Raw genomic sequence first — 11,385 nt, 5'->3', positions numbered from 1 at the left:
GCTATTTTGAAAAAGACCCAGTAAAAGAAAAGTGAAAATACCTAAAGCATGAATTGAACCCCATGTATTATTACTAGTTACCTAAGCTGCCATGCTTTACACACAAAGGGCATAGATTTATCTGGAAAAATGCCCCAAGTGTCACCTTCTGAGTTACTGCAAAGGCATTTATGAAATGATCTTCTGTTAAATTACAGGATTTAAAAATCTCTCTGACATAAAAGCAATACATTCCAGTTAAGAGTTAGAAACAAAAACCATTGTATTCCAATTAGTAGGTAGGTTTTTAAAACATGCTCTTGATTCTAGAAACACAGTTTTATAAAACTACCATGATGCCTTCTCGGATTTACCTGAGAATTTTTAATTCATTTAGCAGAAACTCTCTGGGATCAACACGATTGCGGTAGCAATACTACTTTTACGTATACAAGGTAGTTAAAACTGAATCTTGCTCTAATACTATGATCCATGGTGTAGAAGTTGGTGTAAGGCAGGGCTAACTTGAAACCGGTCCAAAATGATTTGGCTACTGATCTGCACAATTCTCTTAACTATGTTATGGTTAGGGTGCAGTAAATCAGATCTTGATTTTGTTGAGTACAAGAGACTACACATGTGTGTTAGGAAACAAAAATCCCTTCTCTTTTAGTTGTGCGATCACATAACACTGAGCTATTTATGGGACAAGTCATTTAGCCAACAATGAGGTGTGGGGTGGATGCCAGTTACCTATTTTAGACTTATGCAGTGCTATAGAACACTTGAGCGGTGTACAATTTTATTTAGGGCTTTGGGCATTAAAGCTGGGATCACTGTAAGATCATCCAAGACATCAAATTTCAATGGCTGAGAGTTTACTAGGAGAAAGACTTGGATAAAAGAGCTCTCTCCAAAGCAATCCATGGTATAATCCAACATCTGGAAGACATTTAATTGTACAATATCATTTTTAATGAAATGAATCATATCCCAAGATTTTGGAAAATTGGAAAAGAAATCAAAGGCTTGTTTTTTTGGATAAAAGGTAAAGGGATGGATGGGTTGGGTGGAGGTTCTTAGGCACTGAAGTGCATGGAAGAACAATGAAGGTACAAAGACCATAATTCAGGTAGTCATCTCTTTTGGTGGTAAGGAATTGAAAAGAAGTAGGACCTCACCATAGCTGAGTTAATGAGTATATGAACAATACAAACAGATACAAAAATATTCTTGAATCCTTCATTCATTAACTGACTGACCCAAGAGACAAAAGAACAAAAACTGGGGGGGAAGCACTGATCTCCTCAGAGACCCTTTACACCACTCAAAGAACACAGTATTCTGGTCCATTGTATCCTCTTAGTCTATTTGACTTTTCTTCAAATGGTTTATCATATATTTGTTTACTGCCTTCTTAATAGGGTGAAATCATTGTGAGCACAATGACTTTTGTTTTGTTCACTGTTTCTCTTGGGCCTAGAACTGTGCCTGGCACATAAACATTCCATAAATTTTTGTTGTTGAATAAATAAATGTATACACACAATTCGGTCAAATCCATCAGCTCTTTTTAAAGTTATTGTGGAACAAAGTATCAGTATGAAATACCAAGGCGGGGCACCGAGGTGGCTCAGCTGGTTAGGCATCGGACTCTTGATTTCAGCTCAGGTCATGGTCTTGTGGTTCGTGGTATCAAGCCCCGCATCCAGCTCTACACTGACAGCATGGAACCTGCTTGGGATTCTCTTTCCCTCTACCCCTTCCCCCCACATTCATGCTTGCTCTCACTCTCTTTCTCAAAATAAAGAAACATTTAAAAAATGTTTTTTAAAAAAGAAATACAATACCAAGACCAGAAAAGGGAAAAGATTTTATAACTTGGATGAGTCTGTATTAATAATATTCTATTTGTTCCTTAATAACATATGCCACAATCTATTATTTTACTTTTTAGTTTTTGTTAATTTTTGTTTACCTTCCCCACTGAACTCTACAAGCAGTGAGTAAAGGAAGGGGTGCCTGGGTGGCTCAGTTGGGTAAGCATCTGACTTCAGCTCAGGTCATGATCTCATAGTTCGTGGGTTCGAGCCCCCCCCACATTGGGCTCTGTGTTGACAACTCACAGCCTGGAGCCTGCTTCAGATTCTGTGTCTCCCTCTCTCTCTGTCCCTCCCCTGCTCATGCTCTGTCTCTTTTTCTCTCTCAAAAATAAACATTAAAAAAAAAAAAGAACAGTGAGTGAAGGGAGCACATTTATTTACTACTTTGTCTCTAATGCCTAAGTATAGTGGCTTGCCATGGTAAGTAAGTAATCAAGACATATTTGCTAGTGAATAAATACATATTTGGTAAATATTTCACATATCCTGCTGGTTGAGCATATTACAAGTACCCATTATTGCTTTAAGAAAGAAGTACAATGGTAATATGCCATATATTTTAGGGTACTATATAAATATCATACCATTATGTCTTAAGTTTTATATTAGTTTTTACTTACTACCAAAGGACAGAACGCTGAGTTCTTAGAATTTGTCAGAATATTTCTTATGGTTCTAAATACGAACATATTTCAATAGTTATTTTCTAAAATGCTATTTGAAGAATAATAGCTGGTAAATATAAGGTGGTAACCACCTTATTTTGATAAACACAAAATACTTTTAACTTCACTACGTAAAAATGCTTTGATAGAGCTGGAAAGTAGATTTTGCCTACTAGTCAGAAAAATATAAAACAAAGGTACAATAAATAGTATAGCATCATTGTCATTTTACTTTTTAACTAAGAATTATATATGCATGGAATAGAAGATGAATTACTGAAATTGTCATATAACAATTTAAAATATGCCATTTAGAGAAAAAAAACACCCCACCCCCACTGTAACAGTAGAACCTAGAACCTAGGTAGCTCTTTCCCTCATACATGCCAAACTCTTCACACCGTCATTAAGCGATACCTACATCTGGCATGAGCTGAGACTCTGTCCTTTGTCACCAGTATTCATCCTGTCACCAAATACTACTCTACATATGTAGTAACTGTCCCCTCTGTCCTCAATATAGGCTTTCTTTTGCTTTGTTACAGGCAGCTCCGTCTTCAATGTGTGATGTTCTGACAAGGAAGTGGTTTGTATCTTTGGTAAATCATCACAGGGGCTTCTCTAAAGACTGGGAAATGGATTCACAATCTTATTTTTAGCCAAAGATGAGAATCAGTTGAGTTTTGCTTAGTTGCATTCTTAGTGTTCATAAGCATTCCAAACAACCCAAACTAGCTTTGAATGCAGAATGTCATACTTTCTGAATGCCTACGGTGCAGAAATCAACTTTATATATCTGGATATATCCCAGGAGTCTCAAATAAAGCAGACCCTCAGGCACTTGTTTAAAAGAAGTTCCAAAGTTTGGGGCGCCTGGGTGGCTTAGTCGGTTTAGCGTCCGACTTTCGCTTGGGTCATGATCTCGCGGTTCGTGGGTTCGAGCCCCGCGTCGGGCTCTGTGCTGACTGCCAGCGCAGAGCCTGTAGCCTCTTTCGGTCTGAGACTCCCTCTCTCTCTGACGCTCGCCTGCTCATGCTGTCTCTCTGTCTCTCTCTCCTAGAAATAAATAAAAAAAGAAAAAAAAAAGAAAAAAAGAAGTTCCAAAGTCTTACTGAAATCCATAAAAATGAATGTCCACTAACAAATAAATGATATGTGTGACTGAGATTTAGGAATAATCTTGTCTCAATAACAAATACCTTTTTATTAGATGCTTTCCCTTTTAAAAGTAAAATGTAAACCTTTGTCAAGAAAAACATCACTCTACAGGCACCTGGGTGTCTCAGCTGGTTAAGCATCCAACTTCAGCTCAGGTCGTGATCTTGCAGTTCGTGAGTGCTCTATGCTGACAGCTCAGAGCGTGGAGCCTGCTTCAGATTCTGTGACTCCCTCTCTCTGCCCCTCTCCTGCTCATGCTCTGTCTCTCTCTTTCAAAAAATAAATAAATGTTTAAAAAAAAAAAGAAAAAGAAAAACAGCACACTCTCTGAAGACTTCTGGGACACCGTGGCCAAGGTCGTGGCATAGCTAAGCGGTGGAGGAAGATAAGTATAGAGTACATGACAACAGAAGGCTCCCAATGCATATATGCCAACTGAGTGAAAAATTCTAGCTTGGGGTAGAAGTGGGAGGGTTTAAGATGTGTGTAGGGATCTGTTTCACTGGGCTTGTGTGCATTGTTTTTGGGGTCGTTTTGAGAGAGGGGGAGAGACAGCACGTACCTGTACATAAGCCAGGGAAGGGCAGAGAGGGAGAGAGAGAGAATCTTAAGCAGCCTCCATGCTCAGTGCAGAGCCCAATGCTGGACCTGATCCCATGACCTTGGGATCATGATCTGAGGGGAAATCAAGAGCGGATGCTCAGCTGAGACACACAGGTGCCCCTCTTGTGCATAATTTAAAGCATTTTGTAACTCCTGCTTTCCACCCCGCCACAAGCACCACCCCATCACATCACATCCCAGGACCAAAGTCTCTAAAATGAAGGTTAGAGTTTTAGAGATAATGGCAAATTCACCTAAACAGAGTTCTATAAGATTTAACTTCTTACACCTCTCTGTGCCTCAGCTTCCTTATTTGTAACACAGTACTAACAATATGTCCCTTGGGGAGATATAAAAGTTAGTTAATGTGTATAAATGCTTAAAACAGTGCCTGGTTCATCATAAGTCCTCAATATTATTCTGACTTTTACAACCTTAAACTTACAAAGTTGGCTTCCTTCCCCCTGTCTCCAATTTTTTAATATTTATTTATTTTGAGAGAGAGAAAGAGGAGAGAGCACACATGCATACATGTAAATTGGGGAGGGGCAGAGAGACAGGGAGAGAGAGAATCCCAAGCAGGCTCCATGCTATTGGCACAGAGCCTGACACAGGGCTCAATCTCACCTGTAAGATCATGACCTGAGCCGAAATCAAGAGATGGATGCTTAACCAACTAAACCTGCCCGGGTGCCCCTCTGCACCTCCAGTTTTAACTCACTTCAGTAAACCTTTCCAAAGTCAATCTTCCATGAAGAGCTCTTGCTACCCTTCTTAACCAATATCCTGCAGTATAAACTTTACCTTCTTTATAAAAGATGGCATTCCCATTTCTTAATCAATTTCACTGGGCAGAACTACTTCTACAGATGAGAATGGGTGGAGGGTGGTAGGAAGGCACTGAGAGCCCACCACTGAATGAGCGAGCCAAGAATTGTGAAAGGTAGTATAAAAAGAGCAAGACTGAGTATAATAAACTCGAAAGCAAGCAAGCAAGCACGAACATCCATTCCAATGTGCTCTTCTGACATAGAAGACCAAACCAGCAGGAAGTTTTGCCTTTTCCAAGGACACATCTGACCCCTACTAATTAAAGTATGAATTATTAGCAACAAATATTTTGATTCATCTAATAAATAAAAAATTTCAGGAATAAGATCCAAAATTGAATTAAAATAACATTTATTAGTGTTATTATCCACCATCCAGATTTATCATTTATTATCATTTACTGAATATCTATTATATTATTTATAACAATAAATGTTTTTATGAATCTACTCATTTAATCCTCACACATATATTAGGAGATAGACACTATTTTTATCCCCAGTTTATAGATAAGGAAATCAAGGCTCAACAAATTAAATAGGACTGTAAAATGGAATAACAACTTTGGAAAACAATCTGGCAGTTCCTCAAAAGATTAAATACGGAGGGGCGCCTGGGTGGCTTAGTCGGTTAAGTGTCCGAGTTTCGCTTAGGTCATGATCTCACGGTTCGTGGGTTCGAGCCCCGCGTCGGGCTCTGTGCTGTCAGCTCAGAGCCTGGAGCCTGTTTCAGAGTCTGTGTCTCCCTCTCTCTCTGACCCTCCCCTGCTCATGCTGTCTCTCTCTCTCTCCTAGAAATAAATAAAAAAATATTAAAAAAAAAAAAGATTAAATACGGAGTTTACTATAAGACCCAGTAGTTCCACTCCTAGGTATATGTGTAAGGGAACTGAAAGCATATGTCCAAAAAAATTTGTACACAAATATTCAAAGCAGCATTATTCGTAATAGCAAAAGAGTGGAAACAACCCTAATGTCCATCAATGAATGGGTGGATAATATGGATATAAATGCAAAAATAAAATGGATAAAATGGAATATTATTCAGACATAAAAAGGAATGAAATACTGATACATGTTACAACATGGATGCACCTTAAAAACATTATGCTAAATGAAGGAAGCCAGACACAAAAAGCTACCTATTGTAAATTCCATTTTATTAAATGTCCAGAATAGGCAGACCCAAAAACATTGGTGGTTATCAAGGGATGCAGTAATGGGAAGTGACTCTTAATGAGTATGCATTTCTTTTTTGGATGATAAATTTGCTCCAGGTCCCACACCACTGGTCTGTGTGGGATCTGGGGAATCTACCGCTTTATCTGGTGGCTTTTACCCTGAGGACTTGTGGTGGTTTGTCATATTATTTTTTGTACTCTTCTGTATGTTTGTTATATTTCATAACTTTTTAAAAAAATTTTAATGTTTATTTATTTTTGAGAGACAGAGCATGAGAGGGGAAGGGGCAGAGAGAGGGAGACACAGACTCCAAAGCAGGCGCCAGGCTCCATGCTGTCAGCACAGAGCCCGACGCGGGGCTCAAACCCACGAACCGTGAGATCATGACCCTAGCCAAAGTGGGACACTTAACCGACTGAGCCACGCAGGTGCCCCTATATTTTGTAACTTAAAGAAAAAGAAATTAGAGTAAAAAACCTAATATGATAAAGCTCTGATTTGGGCAAAGGCTTGGACTAGTTGGCAGATGAAAGAGAAGACACATAAACATTGCTTCTGATCTCAAAAGTCTAAGGCAAGGAATCAGGATTCAAAACTGTTAACCGTATCATGGGGCGCCTGGGTGGCTTAGTCGGTTAAGCGTCCGACTTTCGCTTAGGTCATGATCTCGCGGTTCGTGGGTTCGAGCCCCGTGTCGGGCTCTGTGCTGACTGCCAGCTCAGAGCCTGGAGCCTCTTTCGGTCTGTGACTCCCTCTCTCTCTGACCCTCCCCTGCTCACGCTGTCTCTCTCTCTCCTAGAAATAAATAAAACATAAAAAAATTTAAAAAAAAACCTGTTAACCATATCAGCACCATTTAATAATTAAAGACTTTTGGACAGAATATAAAGAGCAAGTTCCTTGGTTATGCTTACTGCCTTACTGTTAAGTACCAACTTTATTACATATACTCAGTGGTGGTGCTCACCTAGTACTAGAAACTTGGAGAGATAGAAAAATGTGAAATAGCAGTAATAATGGATTAAGGCTTTGCTCATATTAAACTGAACTAACATCCAGTAAGAAGGTTTGAGTAAAACTATCCCATCTAAAAGTAGGTCAATACCAGAGCCATCTGCTCTTTAAAAAAATTTTTTTCTAAACACTATAAGCAATCAGGAAGGCAATTCTCTAACAAAATCAGATTATTAAACAGATGGGAAGAGAACAGAAAGAATGAAAGTATTTGGCTCACAGAGAAACAAACAAGGAAAAATTTGCCCAGGCAACATAGAGATGATAATATTCTGGGAAGACAATCAGTCATACATCTTCATGGCATAGCCAAATCATTACATACTACTTTGGGAAGAAGAGAGAGAGGAAAGGGGGTGGTGGAAAAGCAAAGGAAAGGTAGAGAGAGGGAGCTATCTGTGAAATATACAGATCAAGTCTTAGTGGATTATCATACATTTTAAATGCTCACCTAAATATAAGGTATCTTAGCCAAAAATGCAATCTCAAAAATAGAGTAGACTCAGACAGGATCATATCATAGCCACTAAAACCATCAGGTGGTACTTGCTGGGGAATAGGATATTCACAGTCTCAAAGTATTACCTATTACTTATTATTCACAAAGGGAAAAGATAGCTTTTCAGTGGAAGAAAATGACGCTCAACCAAATAAGCAAATTTCCTCAATCATGGAACAAATTGACATTATAGCAGTCCCCCTCACATGCAGGACATATGTTCTAAGACCCCTCAGTGGATGCCTGAAAATGCAGATAGCACCAAATCCTATATAATATATATTATGTTTTTCCTACATATACATACCTATGATAAAGTTTAATTTATAAATTGGGCACAGTAAGAGATTAAAAATAGCTAAAAATAAAATTGAACAATTGTAACAATGGACTATAACAAAACTTCTATGAATGTGGTCTCTCTATCTACATATCTTATTGTACCACACCCATCCATCCTGTGATGTTAATGCCTACATGAGATGACCTGAGGTGAATGACGCAGGCACTGTGATGTAGCATTAGGCTACTATTAACCTTCTGACAATACGTCAGAAAGACCGTGGGTAATTGAAACCGCAGAAAGTGAAACTGTGGATAAGGCTATTGCATATGCCTCCAAATGTGATCTACTGAAAAGAATACACAAACTAAATGTTTCACTTCTACTCATGTAACAATTAGACAAATCCAAATTGTAAGATTCTTATGAAACACAGAAAAATGTGGAACTATTCTAGATTAAAGGAGACTAGGGGTGCCTGGGTGGCTCAGTCGGTTGAGCTCAGGCCATGATCTCATGTTCCTGAGTTTGAGATCCGCATCAGGCTCTGTGGTGACAGCTCAGAGCCTGAAGGCTGCTTCGGATTCTATGTCTCCCTCTCTCTCAAAAATAAACATTTAAAAAAAGTTTTAGATTAAAGGAGACTAAAGAGACCTGATAACTACCTAGGGCATAATTTTAAAAATAAGCAAAACAAGCCACATCTCTAAAGAACATTACTGGGACAATTAGAAATTTAAATTCAAATTAAATTTAAATTTAGCCTATAGATGGTATATTACCGTGTCAATATTAAAATTTCTTGAGACTGATAATGGCATTGAGGCTATAGTGGACATGTTCTTAGTGGATATGTACTTGAGCATTTAAAGATAAAAAAAATGGTCATGATGGCTGCAGCTTGCTTTCAAAGGAAAGAGGGAAAGGAAGGTGGTGGCAGGAAGGGTAATAAAGGGAAGGTAATAACTGATCAATGTAGGCAAAGTATACATGAGTATTCATTGTTATATCCTTTCAATTTTTCAGTAATTTAAAAGTTTTTCAAAATCAAAATTAAGGGCAAAAATTGCAAAAAGAGAAAAACAAAAAACAGAATAAAAGTTTGCTGTAATCTTGAAATTGTCCCTGGCAGTACATAAAAGTCTGGACTTCTCAGACATTGAAGCTGGTAGGACACTTATATAAATTGGGCTTGTTCATGCCATGCTGGTCTGCAGCTTGAATACATGTGCATTATCATCTGTGTCGAAATCCATTAAGCAACTTGAACAACCCATCTGGGAAGAAGATACATCAATACCATTTTCCAGATAACTAAAAATATTTGCTGTACCCCACAAATAATGACCTTCTGCATTACGGAGGAGCAAGAAATGATATGAGACTGCCATGTAGTCTCATGATATGAGACTGCATATGTTAGCCCTACATGTCAGAATTTCTAATGAAGGTTTCTAGCTGTACCCATTTTATACTATTAATCAAGACCAAAGCATCTTTGGGGCGCCTGGTTGGCTNAAAAAAAAAAAAAAAAAAAAAAAAAAAAAAAAAAAAAAGACCAAAGCATCTTAGCATGTGGCTTTGTATAGTTTGAATTAGTTAAGGACATAAAAATTCCTCAGCTACTATAATATACTGAGTTTCTGTACCATTTAAATGAAAAATAATCCCTTCCTTCTTTTGATTAAAAAAGGGCAGTTTATTAATAAATCTATATATGTTCCCAATATTTTCCTCATTAAAGTTCACAGCTTCCCTCTCACCAATGAGAATTACAGTAGTATTAAGTTTCCATTTAACAAAACTTGCTTTGAAGAGCACCTTGCACTAGGGCAATTCCCAGGGACAAGCATTAGTCAGATAATATACAACAGTAAGAAACTGGAAACAACCTAAATTCAAAATAGAAGGATGGTTAAACTATAATATATTAATCTGATGGAGCATTGTGTGACAATTTAAATAAAGTATAAAGGCAATATTGAAATTTAAGGCAATGTAGATATATTTTTAAAATATAAAGAAAAGAATATTAAATGAAAAGTATACACAATATGTCTGCTAGACTAGAGAGCAAATAAAAGAGAAAGGTCAAAGAGAACTATAAATAGTTGTTCCATTTAGGTGAAGGCATTTGGGTACAATTTTTTATAAAGTTTTTGATTTATTAAATTTTGTTTAAAATGTAAAATTTGAAATATAAATTTAATGAGCACGAGCAATTGGTACTACTCATCCCACAGGAACCAACCACAAAGGGACATGCAAAAGACATAGAAACAAACACTTCCTACGTGACAATATCCAGGTTATGGCATTTTCTTACAAATTAGGTAGTCTTGATTTAAGTAGGGCATGAAATAATAAAAACTCAGAATCATAATTCTTTCAAAAGAAGTACAATTCTATCACTTTCTAATTAAAAAAGTTTTTTTTTAATTTATTTTTGCGAGAGAGATAGAGACAGCGTGAGCAGGGGAGGGTCAGAGAGAGAGGGAGACACAGAATCTGAAGACAGCCTCCAGGCTCTGAGCTAGCTGTCAGCACAGAGCCCGACGCGGGGCTCAAACCCACAAATAGTGAGATCATGACTGAGCTGAAGTTGGACGCTTAACTGACTGAGCCACCCAGGCGCCCCAATCACTTTCAAACATATAGCAACATAATGTGTTTTTAAGTAGTACTTTAAGACTATTAATGGCTAAGATTAATTTGTAATTTTGACATCTATTTATATTTTATTTAAATTCCTTAAATTGTCTTGAATTCAATAACTGGTCATGTTATTCTTTCATTTAATAAACCCTTCTTTTAAAAGTGGTATAAAAGTAAATGGCACAAAAATATACTTTGGAGTATTTATTTCAAGTCCAGAAGAAACCAAACAGTATGTTTGTGGAGAGTAGAAGAAAAAAGATTAACAAAACTTTGGTAATTTTTGAATTTGAGGGATGAATTTATGGATATTCATTATACACTATTCTCTTATTTGGTGTATGTTTGAAAATGTTCATATCAAAAAGTCAAAGTACCAATAGGGGGAAAAAGGGTAAACCAGAACTTAGACCAAGTTGAAGATTAGTGATCTCAGGGGTATTGGAGTTTGAATTTAGATTGTATTGTGACTTCTGAAAGAAACACGGAAAATAGAAGAAGGAGAAAGAGAAGGAGAGGAAGAAGAGGAGGAAGAGGAAGAAGAAGAAGAAAAGATAGTTTGGGAAAGTCATATTCCAAAACAAGAAATAATACATACTTAGGTTCATGTTTGGCTGTTTTTTCATCCATGATA

The sequence above is a fragment of the Crocuta crocuta genome, unplaced genomic scaffold, assembly GCF_008692635.1.
Source record: "Crocuta crocuta isolate KB4526 unplaced genomic scaffold, BGI_CrCroc_1.0 scaffold68, whole genome shotgun sequence".
Lineage (NCBI taxonomy): Eukaryota > Metazoa > Chordata > Mammalia > Carnivora > Hyaenidae > Crocuta > Crocuta crocuta.
Note: the sequence above shows the minus strand (reverse complement) of the source record.